Source organism: Gracilinanus agilis, chromosome 2, assembly GCF_016433145.1.
Source record: "Gracilinanus agilis isolate LMUSP501 chromosome 2, AgileGrace, whole genome shotgun sequence".
NCBI classification, from domain to species: Eukaryota; Metazoa; Chordata; class Mammalia; order Didelphimorphia; family Didelphidae; genus Gracilinanus; species Gracilinanus agilis.
The window spans coordinates 612,074,008-612,090,437 of NC_058131.1; the positions used below are offsets into that span (position 1 = coordinate 612,074,008).

A 16,430-nucleotide genomic window follows, 5' to 3' on the forward strand; every position below is an offset into this window, starting at 1 on the left:
GAGTGGAAGTTACATCCATCATTATAGAATTTCCTCATCAAGATTCCTTGGAAGCAGGATGGTTTGCCTCAGTCTAGATTCTCAATCAGACAACACTGCAGCATACATGTAACAAGATAGATCAATATAATTTTCCAATGGAAATCCAGTCTGTCCACTTGGGAGAGTATGAATTTAGTTCTGGTTCTTTCCATTTCTTACATAAGGCTAAATAAAATGCCTTCCTCATCCTAATTATGCTAAGTGATAATTTCCTTCTATACCAACCCCATGGGGGGGCACTCATTTTTAGGGTAAACGGGTACTCAACGAGCTTAGGAAAACATTAAGACGGGAAAAGTGATAAGTTGGAAAAACTAGAAGTGATGAGAATAAAAAGGTTTATGTGTAAGGCAAGAAATATGGCTCTGTTTCTTTGTTCCTGTGTGTCTCTGTTTCCATGTTCTAAGTTTAAGTGCCTAGCGGCATAGATGAGGAAGCAGAGACCCAATGTGTGAACCTGGCTGGTAACAGCCCTTGTATTTGAAATTATAGCTATAGCAATGCTCTTTTTGTGCAATGTCTCTGGGCCTGGTTACTGTTTGGTTACATGACCACAGGGCAGGGAAATGGGGGCAGCCAGAGCACCAGACCTACAAAATTAAATAACAAGCAAAAAAGTTGAGAGCAGAATCCTGAGTTCCTGAGGGCTGTGTCCCTACACGTCTGGCATTAGGGAGTGGAAGTGGGGAGAGGCCTGGACACCAGTTCTCCAGGTCCTGGCCGGCACTTGGCAAAGAACAAACAATGATAATGATACCCTGTTAACAATGTGGGGGCAGCAGCCGAAGAGCACCCAGCCCCAGCACCTGCTGCTCTCTGATCCTACAGGCTTGATGGGAGAGATAAATTTCTAAGAACAATCTGGTAAAAAGCAACAGCTTTGGGGGTAGGGAAGGAAGTAATGGGGTGGAGCACGGGCAAGTCATAGATTTAAAGTCAAAATTTCAGAATAATACAATTTAGTTTACTAGAACCTAGTCAGTAAATGTTCTTGGGCCATTCTTATCCCATCTGTTTTCCTGCCTGAAGCTAATTTCTCAGGCTATGAGGTACATATGCTCCCATTCTCCCTGCCTTCTTAGCCCAGGAATTGAGAGTACATTTCCAGATGAAGCCACTGGAGCTGCTACAGAGTGAGGCCAAATACAGGCATTCTAGTTATGCCTTCATTGACCCCCAATCTAGAAAGCACCCTCCATCTAGGGAGCACTCTCTGAAAGATGAAGCCCCAAACTACAAAGCCAAGGAGGTGTCATGCCCCCTTCCACTTCCCTGCCCTGACATTTTTCACTTTAGTGTAATCCATTAATAACTGGTAAAGCCAATTACCTGGAGTTGGAAACATAATAGCTGCTTGGAAATCATTCAAGCAAGCAATTGGGCTCTTCAGAACTTTGAGGGGGTGGGGAGAAAGCCAGAGACACAGGCATTTCTTAAGAAGGCCTGTAACAGACCTCTGACTGGCTATAGGTCTAAATTAGTGACAAGGTAAGTCAATAGGGAGGGAGATGGGAGGAACCTGAAACTTTAATCCCTGCCACTCCAGCAATCCTGACCTCCCAGCAGGCCTGTGGAAAGGATTTGAAGACCATCTCTCCATTCTCCTTTCCCCTTCTTCATCTTGTCTACCCTACCCTGACCCTGAGAACAGGAAAAGTCTCCAAGATTCAATGTGCTTAGCATTTTCTTCTATTAAAAAGGCATTCTGCAAAATTAGTGATCATCTTTCTAAATTCAAATTCTCTACCTAAGTAGTCCCTCTGCCCTTTGTGCTTCTTACAAATATCTGCAGTAGCACTCCCAATTGACCTATTTATTTCAATATTCAGTGGATCTGTGATCTCATCAATATGGGGAGAGTCATCACTAGTCATTCTGGCTCCAGGACAAACAGCACAAAAGATACTCTTAAATGAACTTTAAAGGCAAATTCAGCTGATTAGTCCGTGGAGAGAAAGGAGGGAGTAAATCTTGACTACAAAATTTGGCCCAAGTACACAAGAATCCTGGGAAGAAAGGGGAGGTTGAGAGGAGACAGTTTCAAGACACTAGCTTCTGTAGACAGAGAACCCAGAGGCCACAAGGGACTAGAGCTAGGGATAGGGGTTGGAAATAGAATAAAGGCAAGAATCTATCTGGGAATGTAGAAGTCAATCAGAAATCAAGGAAAGAAAGGACTACCTCTGTGTAGTTTTCTTTTTTTAAACTAACTATTCTAATGCTAACTAGGCACTACATTTTTGAGTTTTCAAATGAAATTATTTTTGTAAAAAACAGCTATATGGTGCCTGACACATAGTAGGCATTATATAAATTCTTATTCCTTTACCCTTCAACCTTCCTCAAATATCTTACTGAAAGCAATACAAATGCTGTTGGAAACTTCAATTTCAGTACAAAGGCCTGACTGGCCCCATCCTAGTTACACCTCCAATTGTAGTTATTATTTCCAACAATGCAATTACAACTCATCCAAGTCTTCCATTCCTATATGTGAATGTCTTCCTATAAAACCTCCATGGGGGTCCACCCAATGAGCTTGGGGCCTTCTCTATGCAGCACATACACTCACATTTTCTGTTCATACACATCTTTGTTGATACCTTTTATACTACTTTTTGAGTGCAATTTTTGATTGGTGATACAATACAATCTATTCACACCCATCCTATTACTCTACCCTGCCCTTTAGGTAGCCCATAATGTTCATTCTTTGTCTATAGTAATATTCCACAATTCCATCACCAAAAGAATATTGGTATCAAAGGAGGGGATTTTGTTTCAAAGGAGAAGACCGGAATAACTTATCAAAACCACTGAGCAAATTCCCCAATGCAATCTGATCAACTTTGTTCCTCCAATTACATTCCAGGCCCAATTCCTTGACCAACTGTACTGTTATACTAGCCTATAGCATGTTATAGAAGAGCTGGACAAGAGGCATTCTCTGTCCCCTTATTTATATGGTTTATCTATGCTAGTCTGGCCAAACTCTTTTGAGTAACTGTGGAGCTAGCTCCTTCAGGAAGCTCTGCTGTATTCTAGGGCTCAATGAAATAAGCACAAAAAGAGTTCATCTACAGGGAGTCCCCTTTTCATTCTACCTCTGTGTTGGAGAAATGATCACAGAATCAAAGACCTAGAGCTGGAAGGGCCTTTAGAAGGAGTATAATCTCTTTATTTTTCAGATGAGGAAACTGGGGCCTAGAGAAGTAAGATCTAAGATTGTCTAAGATTGTCTAAGATCACACAGTAGTGATTAGCAGAGAACAGATTTGAACTCTGGCTTTGGGGTGTCACAGTAAGCACTCTAAATTCAGTGCTTTCTCTTGTACTGAATTGCCTTCTATCTTTCATTACAGTAGCAAACACTTTTTATCTTTAAAAGTATGTCTAGTGTTTATTTTCTAAGGAATTACAGAATTTTAACATAGGTACAGAAGATACCTCCTTGAAGGGGAATTTTTAAGGCAATCCTCAGAATTACCTCCAGGGGCCTTCTTCTTGGCCTGGCAATGTCTTCAGTCTAGAAGTCTCTTATTCCATTGGCAAGCTCTTCCCTAAACCTTCATTTGAGAAAACACCCACTGCACAGCCATCCCTACTTTTCAGTTCTCTTTTATGTGTTGCCTATGGCCATTAGAATTTCAGTTCTTTGAGGGCAAAGATTATCTTACTTTTTAAAATTTTATTTGTATTTCCAGCACGTGGAGAAGTGCCTGACAAAGAAAATATGGGCTAGGCAAATGGAGTTAAGTGATTTGCCCAGGGTCACACATCTAGGAAGCGACTGCTAAATGTTTTTTTAAAAAGTCAACAAACAGAGGCATCATGGTATAGTAGATCAGAAATGACACATACTGACTCTGTGACCCTGGGTAAGTCAATTAATTTCTCAAAGTTATAAGCAATTTTCTAAGACTATAAATGTCAGAGAACAGATACCAGGAAATCCACATTTGTAGAGGGAATTTCCTCATATAAGAATTCTCTATAACAGTTAAACCTAAGGAGCTCTTATCCTTATCTCTAATCAACAACAATAAGCAAAGCAGGATCTTCTCAGCTCTGTTCCTTTCAGTCAGCTGTATATCTGAAAAGATGTGATCTGCTTAGACTATAATTTGTGAAAGACTTACTAGGAGTGTAGATTTTCTCTCAGATTTTGTAGAAATAAGAAAGTAGACAGTGAGGCAGTAGTACTCAATTTTTTTATTGCCTTTTTGGTAGTAAAATCATCCATGATTTTTTCCCAAGAATTTGGCATTCTTGCATCTTTCAAATTAAAAATTAATTTCTTAGTGCCCTCAAAACTATATTGTTTGATACACATCCCCTCCTCTTTTGGATGTAATAGATCTGGATCCAGGTACTCTGTTTTCTTTAGAGCCATTTTTTTTTACTTCTTTTTGTTGTACATGAGGTGAATGTTAAATCATTATAAAAATAGAAATATCTGTCAAAATTTTTATAATGATTTAACATTTAAATGTTAAATCATTATAAAAATTTTGACAGATATTTCTATTGTTGTTTATCTGCTTCTTGTACTCCCACTTATCCCTCCATATTCCCTGAATAGTGTGGCTTATATACCTGGATCTCATGCAAAGGTTTCTCTAACCCTATCTCTCTCCACCACTTCTTGCTGTTTTATGACATAACACTAACTATTCATAATCTTCTACCACCCTCCTTTGTAAGATTTTCATAGACAAGTTTATAGTCTCTAATCCTTTATTGTCATAGCTGTCTACTTAGCAAAGAGGTTGAGTCTTCATTGACTGAGGAAGTTACTAGATCTCTTGGTAGTGACTGATTTAAAGGTACCTTTCTTTAATAACTCTCTTCTCTGAAACAAACAAACAAAAATCTCTTAATATCAATATTCTAGGGGGCGGTGGTAGCTCAGTGGATTGAGAGCCAGGCCTAGAGATGGGAGGTCCTAGGTTCAAATCCGGCCTCAGACACTTCCCAGCTGTGTGACCCTGGGCAAGTCACTTGACCCCCATTGCCTACCCTTACCACTCTTCCACCTATAAGTCAATACACAGAAGTTAAGGGTTTAAAATAAAAAAATAAATAAATAAAAATATCAATATTCTAGTAATGCTATATAGCTGGAAACCGTGAACTACCACAATCTCCAAAGACTCCGAAATACTTAAGAAATGCTAATAGTCTCATGTCTGTTCCATTATCCATTTTGCATTTGGAGGGCAGGGCCAGGTTGGAGTCGTATGCATAATAACATTTAACAGTCAGGAAAGAACCTTTTTTTAGAAACTATAAAAATTGATCTAATCTATCTAATAGATATATAATATATATAATCTATAGATAGTCTTAGTTATATAGTTTATAGAGTCATTGATCTCAGATTCAGAAGGAACCTCACACAACAGTTAGTGCTTGAATCAGGAATACTTTCTACAATATCCCTAATAAATTGTTATCTAAACTCTACCTATCTATGAGACAGTCAATTCCAACTTTGGAAAGGTCTAATTGTTGTAAAGTCCTCATTCATATGTACCTGAATCTACCTGTTTGTCATTTCCATTCATTGTTTCTAGTTCTTTCCTTTGGAGTCAACCTCTCTCTCACATGACAACTCTTCAAATATTTAAAGCCTTCAATAATCGCCTTTCCAATTCTACTCTAACCCTATACAAGGTCCTCTTCCTTCAGAGATTTGAGTTCCTTCAATTTATTCATGTGAAATGGCTGTGAGACTCTCCTATAACTAAACACAGACCAGTTTGTCAGTGTCCCCTAAAATGTGGTAGTCAGAAATAAACACAAACCTCCACATGTGATCAATTGTGTTGAGAGTCTATACAGCAGGTATGAGAGTTGCAAATGAGAACTTATTATTCAATAAGGAAGAGTATTAATTTTCAGAATCAGAAATGAAGGAAGATCCTCAAACTAAGAATGCTAAGAAAATAATATTTGTGTTTAAAAAGTCAGCCCCTTAGAAAACAGATAAGCCTACCTACTTGGACAATGTTTTGGAAAAATTCTAGTACTTCCTATTTGTAATTATTAAAAGTTGGGTTTTATTCATCAGGAAAGGGCATGGAATGGATTAGGAATCAGACAGGGAAACTTTCCTCAACCATTCCAATCTTCCTTTCTCTGAACTGTATGGTCTACCCATGTTGTCAAATCTATAGAAAGCATGCCAGAGTGTGCCAATGAGAGCTGCTCCTCCCCACCTCTCCACCGTGCCTGAAGACATTTCTCCCATCCTCTGCCCAACAAGCCCAATGGGAGTGCTTCTTCCCCCTCTCTCCTGTCTGGGATTGCAGTTTAGGCACTCAGTCTCTAAAAGATTCACTCTCATTGGTCTATACCATACATTTTAGCATTTAATATTTATAATTTTGTATCATTCTGTTTAATGTGTCAGTTTTATCTTCCCAACCATCAACCAATGAGCATTTATTAATCACCTACTAAGTACCAGGCAACTGTGATATGTGTTAGGGATAGAGATACAAAAAGATACTTTAAAATTATTTAAATAATGTTTTATAACTTATAAGAGGCTTTCATATAACTATCTCATTTAATCAAAGATAGAGGTCATATCTTATCTAACCACCCTTCCTCCCTCATGCAGAACTTATCCTAGCTACTCAATAAATGTTGATTAAGAGAGCAAACACAGATTGATATTTCCACTCCTCCTCTTTGTAGCTATCTATAGAAATTTTCTTTCCCAATGTATCCAAATTAGGGTCTAAAGCTGCAAAACAAAAGCACTTGCCTGAGAAAAGAAAGTACAAGACACACAACTCATGAGCCCCAGTGAACCAGTCTATCTCAAGATGGAGAAAGAATACATTCTCTGCTAAATTGCAGCCTGGCCAAGAGCTAGATCCCAAAGTATCTGCAAGAATTCAAAGCCTACTCCCTGGCCAGGAATCTGGGTATCTAGGGCTTGAAGGACAGACCTTCTATCTCTAAAGAAAAACATAAAAGTTAAAAAAAAACTCAGATCTGAATGATACTGAAATGACTCAAACAGGGGGTAGGTGAGGGGAAGGGGTGTGTGACAAAAGGAATATACCAAACAGGATTTGAGAAAAGGAGAGACACAATAACCTGAGATCGGTGGGGAAGAGACAGATAACAAAAACAGTTGACCTTTCTATGTTTCTATATTTTGTAAAGCACTTTTTATATACATTATTTAATTTGGTCTGTAACAACTCTGTGAAATAGGCAGACATTTTGCAGATTAGAAAGCTAAGGTTCAAGCAGAACCAGGAAAACATACACAGAGGCTGATATACTGTGGTACAATTGAACATAATGGACTTCTCTATTAGCAGCAATGCAAGAATCAATCCAGAGCAAGGCTGAGGATCTTATGAGAAAGAAAACTAGCCACATTCAGAGGAAGAAACACAGAAGAAAAACAAATGCTTGAACACATGGGCTGATGGAGATATTATTGGGGATGTAGACACTAAACGATAACTCTAGTCCAACTATCAATAATATGGAATTAGGTCTTAATCGATGATACATGTAAAACCCAGTGGAATTGTTCATCAGCTAAGGGGGGTTAGGGGAGTTTGGGGAGAGGGAAAGAGCATGAAACATTTAACTATGGGTAAATATTCAAAATAAAAATAAAAATATAATTAAAAAAATAAAACCTCATGAGGAAGCTAAGGCTCAGAAAAGGCAAGTATAACTTGTTGCCTAAAGTTATTCAGCTAGGAAATGATGAAATTTGGACTCAACTCCATCTTTCTATCTTGAGGTCTAGTACTCTTTTACTACATTGTGCTGGGTTCTAAAACTGATACATTTTGTTTTGAATAATCACTTCCCAATGAATAGCTGCCCTTCTCCTATAAATGTTTCTTAAAAAGTTAAATAATCAAATATTTTGACTGCAACTGACAATAGTATATATGCATTTCTTGTTACATGGTAAGATGTAAGGGAAGAAGGATAGTAGAGATGTAGAAAGAATGGTAAGTTGATAGCAGGGAGGCTGGCAAAGGTAGCAAAGAAGAATAAGAAGAGAAAAAGGATAACAGAAAGAAAGAAAAAGAAATAGTTAAAAAAACAAAGAGGAGACAAAGGATGATGGTGGGAGATGCAAAAAGTAGAATTTGTGAGGAGAGAGAATGGTGAGAGAGGATAGATGGATGAAGGGGAATAGGAAAAGAGAATAAGGGGGGATGGTATGAAAGAAATAGGGAGGACGGTAAGAAAAGATGAAAAGGAGGCACATTCTCCTAGCTGAAAGTGAGAGGCAGCACGGTACAGTGGAAAGAACACTGGACTAGGGAAGCAGGAAAGACATAGATTTGAATTCTATCTATGAAACTTACTAGCTATATGACCCTGGGTAAATCATTTTACTCCTCCCCTTAGCCTCCATTTCTTTAGCTATAAGAATGCCTAAAATGACTGTTGTGGGGTCATGGAGATCCTGTATACAAAGTGCTATATAAATATCAGCTCTGTAGTCTTCTTCATCTTCCCATTTGTTCATAGCAATTTGAATTCTTGTTTGTATTAAATATTTCCCATATATGTATCTATATGTCTAAGTTCCCCTATTATATGGTAAGCTTAAGGAGGCCAAGAACTGCCTTAATTCATTTTTGCATTTTTGACACCCAGCACAGGTGTTTTGCTTGTGGTGGACACAATAAAGTATTTGTTCAAATGAAAATTATGAGGATATGGATGGAGAGAATGAGAAGATGAGGTGGTAAATAGCCATCCAAAAAGGCAAGAAGTGGTCAATCCTCCTAGAACTGAGGGAGATTTAGAAGCTTTGACTGTGAGAGGGTAGCAGTTGCCACTGTGGCCGGGCCTGCTGCAGTGTGCGGTGCCCCAGGCTTGTGTAGCCTTCAAGCCCATGCTGACAAACTTTGGCAAGGGAGGCCACCAGAGCTGTCAAATCATTCACCAACATGCCCATCAAGTGTATTCAGGTCTCTCCAACCCACACTGGCATTTTAATTACTGTTGGGTAAACTAATTTGTACAAATGAAGGTAACTCTGCCTAATAGAATATGCAAGCTCTCTGACCTCTGACAGGCACTGACACAAGATACAAAGGCAGCCGAGGAAGGCTTTTTATCTGAGCCTTATTACTCTCTATTACTCCAATTAGTCAAGCTCCAGTGCTCCTAATTGGGGGAAAAATTGCAATTAAATCAATTTTTGATGGGCTGCAAGTGGGCTCCTGAACCGCCTTGCCTGTGAAACACTGATATTATAGCAGCAAAGGTCAAAGTCCTCATAGGCACCTGTGGGCATCCCCCCCCTTTCCCTCTGCCCCCTCCTCAAATACCTCGATGAAACCCCTGCCCTCCTCAGCACGGCCAGTGAGGAAGGGGAGGAGGGAATCATTAGAACATGTCAGGTCTTATCGCTGCCGCTAGTGTCCGCTAACCCCAACAGTTGACATCATTATAGAAGGTAATTCCCAAAGCATGAATGTAGTGCGAAGGTCACACAAACTCAGTACAAGAGGAGGGGGATGGTGATGAAGCAGCTACGACAGTAACAACATTGTGAGGGAGGAATCAGCAGAGTAGGAAAGAGATGATGACAGAGGAAGAATCAGGGAAAAAAACAAAGTTCTTTATTAGTCACATCTTGGGTGGACCACCACACTAAAGAAAAACAAATATTTAGAAGGCAAAAAGAAAAAGAGATAAAAATTAAGAGCACCGGACTTGGAGTCAGACCTAAGTTCCAATATTTCTTCTGCCCCTTCTTATTTGTGTGACCTTGGACAAGTCACTTCCCATCTCTGTGCCTTAGATTCCTCTTTTATAAAATAAGGAAGTATTACATGACCTCTCAGATCTCTTCCAGCTCTAAATACTATGAAACTTTAGTCAAAAAAGTCTTATTCATGCACAGCTGAGAAGGCTAAACCTGAGATACTCTTTGTCAAGGACCAAACAAGGGTGACTTTAATGGCCATAGGGTAAAAGACTACAACTGTAAAGCAGCTTCATTATCAAAAGAAAAAGACTGGGAAGAAACATGACTTTCATCCATAACATTAGGAAGTGGATGGATGGGTAAACATGAATCTATCTCTTAAAGTGAATCAAATCCTCAAATATTAAAATTAAAGGGCTTCTTTGAAGCTTGAGTAGAAGCTTTGAGGTAGCAGAGATTTGAAAACTGCAGTAATATCTATCAATTGGGTTATGACCAAATAAGTTATGATATATGAATGAGATGGAATACTATTGTGTTCTAAGCAATGATAAATGGTGTGGTTTTAGAAAAATGTGGAAATATTTTTATGAACTGATACTAAGTGTAGTGAGCAGAATCAGAAGAACAACACAAACAATAACAAGACAAACTATGACTTATAAACTCTGATCAATACTATGATCAAACACAATTCCAAAAGACTCATGATGAAACATGATACCTAGCTCTACATAGAGAGGTATTAGACTAAAAGTGCAGATATTTTTGTTTTATTTTATATATGAAACTGGGAGGAGAATCATGAATTGGGAATTTGTTTTGTTTGACTTTACATGTCTGTAGTGCTAATGGTCTCTCTCAATTTCTCAAGGGGTAGGGGGAACACTAAAAAGTTGAGGGGAATTCAAACCTTAAAATAAAATAGAATTTTAAACAAATCTGAGAAGAGTAAGCTTAGGATAGATTATAAAGTTCTATTTAACACAATGGATCATAAAGTCTTCATTCCTTCAAGAAGTGGTACAGCCAAAAACAGAGATTCAAAATTAATTTAGATGTATCCAAGGATGATAGAAACATGGCTCAAGTAATAAGTTATAAAAAAAAATAGGAGATCCCTAACTTGTCAGACTTCTGTCCTGGATAGACTATGGGTCTGACCCTGGGTGGCAATGTCGAAGTGGTTTTTTATTTGTTTGTTTTTAATTTTTTTATTTAAAGATATTTTTTCCCAATTACATGTAATAACAATTTTCAAAATGGGTTTTCCAAAATTTTAAAATCCAAATTGTCTCCCTTCCTCTCTTTCCTTCCCCCCTCTCTCAGAGATGGTAAGCAATTTGATCTGGGTTATATATGTATTATCATAATTATCAAAAATACTTCCATACTGGTCGCTGTTGAAAAATAATATGAATATAAAAAAAAACACCACAAAATAAAACCATAAATAATGTGAAAGATAGAATACTTTGATCTGCTTCTGACTTCAACAGTTCTTTATCTGGAGGTGCACAGCATTCTTTGTCATAAATTCTTCAGAATTTTCCAAGATTATTGTATTGCTGAGGGTAGCTAATAAGTCTTTCACACTTGATCATTGTACACTATTGCAGTTACTATGTATGATGTGCTCCCAGTTCTGCTTATTTCACCCTGTAACAGTTCATGTAGACCGTTCCAGCTTTTTTCTGAAATCATTCTGCTCATCATTTCTTATATCATAAGAGTATTCCATCACCAAAATATACCACAATTTGTTCAGTTATTCTCCAATTGATAGACAACTCCTCAACAGAAATTAGAATTAGAAAATTCTTTGCTACCACAAAAAGAGCTGTAATAAAAATTTTTGTGTAAGTAGGTCCTTTCCCCTTTTTTATAATTAAAGGATTAGAGGATGTACACAGTTTTGTAGCCCTTTGGACATAGTTCCAAATTGCCCTCTAGAATGGTTGGATCAGTTCACAACTCCACCAACAATGTGTTAATGTCCCAATTTTGCCACATCCCCTCCAACATTTATCACTTTCCTTTAATATTATATTGGTCAACTCATAGGTGTAAGGTGGTTTTAATTTGCATTTCTCTAATCAAGAATGATTTTGAACATTTTTTTTCACATAATTATTGATAGCTTTGATTTCTTCATCTGAAAATTGCTTGTTCATATTCTTTGACCAATTGGGGAATGATTATGAATTATGAATCTGATTTAGTTCTCTATAATGTTGAGAAATTAGACATTTATCAGAGAAATTTGTTATAAAATTTTCCCCCAGTTTGTTGTTTCCCCTTCTAATCTTTTTTTTTTTAAACCCTTAACTTCTGTGTATTGGTTCATAGGTGGAAGAGTGGTAAGGGTGGGCAATGGGGGTCAAGTGACTTGCCCAGGGTCACACAGCTGGGAAGTGTCTGAGGCCAGATTTGAACCTAGGACCTCCCATCTCTAGGCCTGACTCTCAATCCACTGAGCTACCCAGCTGCCCCCTCCCTTCTAATCTTTGTTACACTGGTTTTGTTTGAAATGCTTGAGTTTTTACAGGATCTCTCATGATTAAGTTACTGGCCAATGATGGGCACCTAGAAGACACACAGATTCCAGCCACTTCTCAGTCCACAAAAACTAGCCTCTCTAGTCAGGTTTTTCCAGGATTATGAATCACAATAAGGAGTCCTCCCCTGGAGCAAGATAAGCACCTCCTTAGAAGGCCTGTATTACACACAGTGACAGAAGGCTTAGTAGCATCCTGTTATTTCATTTAGGAACAGTGATTTAGAGAAGGAAGGAACCATAGAGCCATCCTCTCCAAACTCCAAATTTTATAGACAAGGTCCAGAGAGGTTAAGTAATTTGACCAGCATTGATAGTGACAAAGGTGAGATTCCTAATCCCTTGGAAGATGTTCAAGGTATAGGTTCCTTTGCAACATATTCTAGGCTTATACTCCATCATTGGGGTGTGGGGAGGCTGGGAGGGTGAAGGTGGCAGCCATTTGCGTATTTTTTTTCCCTTTCAATTCTTCCCTTCTGTCTTAGAATCAATACTGACTGTTGGTTTCAAGGCAGAAGGTTGGTAAGGGCTAGGCAATTGGGATCACACGGCTAGGAAGTGTCTGAGGCCAGATTGGAACCCAAGACCTCCCATCTCCAAGCCTGACACTATCCACTGAAGCACCTAGCTGCTCCTTACTTTTGTTTTGAACAATACAACACAAAAATGAGAATGCTGTGGGTAATAAAAATTTGTTGGGAATGCTTTTATTCCCAAATACCAGTTCACTCTCGTCTCCTTTACAAGTCAAAGACCTGGCTCAATGTGCTCAAGAAGCAGCAAAGAAAGAAACAATATTATTCATCTGAAAATTGACAAATGATAGACTGACTTCATAGCCAATGGTAGCATATCAAATTATGTGCTCTAAATAACTTGTAAATTCTCCTCCTATCCCATTCCACCTTTGTGACCCTCCTGAACATACCTGGCTACAGATGGTTTCTGGACAATGTCTTTAGAATGGAAGACTGCCTGACTACCTATGAGACATCTATGCTCTCACTCTAACCTGCCCCTTCAGAACTATCTAACTATATGTTATGTCTCCCCAAACTATACAGGAAAGATCCTATTGGTAAGAACCATATCTCAAACCAATTTGTATCCCCAGAAAATATAAAGATAGCACTCAACAAATATTTGATGAAAATGATAATAGTGATAAATCTAAACCCTAAATTGGTTTTTCAATTTAAAAAAACACAAAAAACAAGCAGTCATCATATTAGGTAGGTAGGTCACGTGGCCTGTTATGTCAGGATGGCTCCAATAACCAAAGCTACAATGTGAATGTCCAATATTGAAGGCCACAAATATTGTCCCTGGTTGTTTAGGATTGAAGGGGAGTGGTATCATGCCCAAGGCCTTCACCTTTCACACCATCAGTAACAAGCTACTAAAGTCTTTTTCAAGAAGGCACATGCTGACTGGCTGTATCTGAGAAGGACTGGTCAAGTATTCATTTACAACAGGATTGTAGATAAATCCTAAGCAGCTGGAATTTAAACAGGGTGTGGTAGGGGAAGCAAGGAATAGTAGGATTGAAGAGAGAACCATTAGGATTGACTCAGGTTCCACAAACAAACAGTGGAAAACAGAGCTGGGTCTGAGAGCCAAACAGATAAGCCATAGACAAACTCAACAAGAAGTTTTCTTTAAAATCTGATTCCTTCTAAACACACATTATTAGGACTTAGAAAGGATCCTGAGCTTTTGACAGTAGCCTGGTCAGGTTGAGGGCATTTTTTTTCCTTTAAAATTCTTACCTTCTGTCTTAGAATCAATAAGATATATTGGTTTCAAGGCAGAAGTACAGTAAGGGTTAGGCACTCCTCCAAGGTCACTCAGTGAAAAGTGTCTGAGGCCCCATTTGAATCCAGAACCTCCCATCTCCAGGCCTGGATCTTTATCCACTGAGCCACCTAGATGCCCCACCTGGGGGCATTTAAAAAATGTATTTATAAAGGCAGCCTAGATCTCACACTACTCCAAACAAGTCACTGTGGAAGAGATACTGCTTTTAAGTACCTAGGAATGGGGGGGGGGGGAGGGAGCAAAGTTATTACTGTACATCTTGTCTCCAAAGCATGATCAAACCCAAGATAAAAGGGCATAAAAATAGGTAATATTTCCATGGCAGCAAGGGCATTCTCAATTCCAGCTCTGCCAGTCACTGTGCAACTCTGACCAAGTCACTTAATTTCTCTTGCTCTCACCAGTATTTTTTCCATCTTTAAAATAAAGGAGTTGGATTAGATGACCTCTAAGGATCCTTGTAACTCTACATATCAATAAAACAACATGCATCTATTAAATATTTACTCTATGCTAGGCATTAGTTAGCTTATGAAGATACAAATATCAAAGAAATTAAACAAACCATAATTTTAAATTTATATTTGATTAAGGGAATATAACATATATGTGTGTATATACATGTACATATAGCTAAACATGTTTATACACACAGTACACACAATGTACATATATACACACCTATATACAGAATCAACAGAACAAATACAAAGTAGTTTAATACAAGGTACTTTGGGAAGGATTGCGAAAGGCTTCACATGGAAGGAGGTACTTGAAGAAGAGATTCTATAAAGCAGCAGATAAGAGGAAGTATACCCCAGGCATGAGGAATCCAAGATTCTGGAGCAAAGAATGATGAACAGAGTCAAATGCAAGAACCAGAGGCTGAAAGGATGGGGATTGTGAAAAGACTATGAGACCTAGCCATTAAGAGATTGTTAGTCATTTTGTAGAGTAGTTTCAGTTGACTGATGAGGTTTAAAGTCATACTTTAGAGTAGTGATTCCCAAAGTGGGCACCACCACCCCCTGATGGGTGCTGCAGTGATCCAAGAAAGGCGGTGATAGCCACAGGTGCATTTGGGGACAGTGAATAAGTGTAAGGGGGCGGTGATAGTATGTGACAGGGGGTGCTAAGTAATATTTTTTCTGGAAAGGGGGCAGTAGGCCAAAAAAGTTTGGGAACCATTGCTTTAGAGGGTAGAGGAGTGGAAGGAGATGAAATAATGGCACAGATGTTTTCAGTTTTTTCTAGATTTGGCTAAGAAAGAGAGGAGACATATAGGACAATTGCTTAAAAGAATTTGAGGTCTACTGAAGATTTTTTTAAAGATGAGGGAGGGAGGCATGGCCATGTTTTAAGGAAGAAGGAAAGGAAAAGTTGGCAGGGAAAAGTAGAATATTAGAGACAGAGAATGATTGAGGTTGTAATTTGCTCTAAGAGAGGAGAGTACATGTAGAGTGCTTGGCCCTGACAAGGAAAAGAGTCACCCCATTGTCAGACCTGGGAAAAAGGAGGTGAGAGAGTAAGGGATGGTGTTTAGGAAGGGGTGAGATGAAAAGTGTTTGTGTCAAATGGCTTTCATTTTCTTAGGAACGTTAGAGGTAAGGTCCTCAACTGGAAGAAGGGAAGGAGACTTGAGGATAGAACAGAACTTTTGAAGTTTTTGCAGGATATGAGATAGAGAATCATAAAGGAGAAAAATAAAAGGATTGCTTTTTTACAATGAAGACCCAGATGAAGTTTGATGCCATGAGTTGATAATATACCCAGTCAGCATTGGTTAAGTGACTTCTTCCAGGTCAGTTCTATGGTACATGTAGCATCATCAAAGGTGGCAGACATTAGGTATAATCCAGGCCTAAGGTTTGGCAAGGAATGAATATCAAAGTAACCACTAGGTGAGAGATTAGAAGTTTTTTAACTCTTTGTTCATAGGCCCCTTTGGCCATCTGATGAAGCTTTTGGATCCTATCTCAGAATAAGAGATATTTATAAATCACTTAGCACTGTGCTTGGCACAAAATCAGTGTTATCTATAAATGCTTATTCTCACCCCCCACTTAAGTGCATAAAATACATAGGATTGTAAACTAATTATGCTGAAATGGAGTCATCCAAATACTTTTTCAAAACGAGTTCACAGACTTCAACCTAAAATCCTTTAGATAAGAGTAGAGAAAATGCAGAACTGAACTAACTATAAGGTGAACATTTGAAAGAGAAGGGGAAAAAAGTCACCAGGGAAATAGCTCAAGAAAATACTGAAGGATAAATGGTTTAGAAATCACGATG

At 38.5% G+C, this 16,430-nt stretch overlaps 1 protein-coding gene across 1 annotated transcript in view; it reads right to left on the bottom strand.

Annotated features, from left to right (window-relative positions):
• The window catches only part of FBXW4 (F-box and WD repeat domain containing 4), a 127,117-nt gene that overhangs the window by 22,099 nt on the left and 88,588 nt on the right, over positions 1-16,430 (bottom strand). The gene's annotated exons all lie outside the window — the stretch shown is intronic.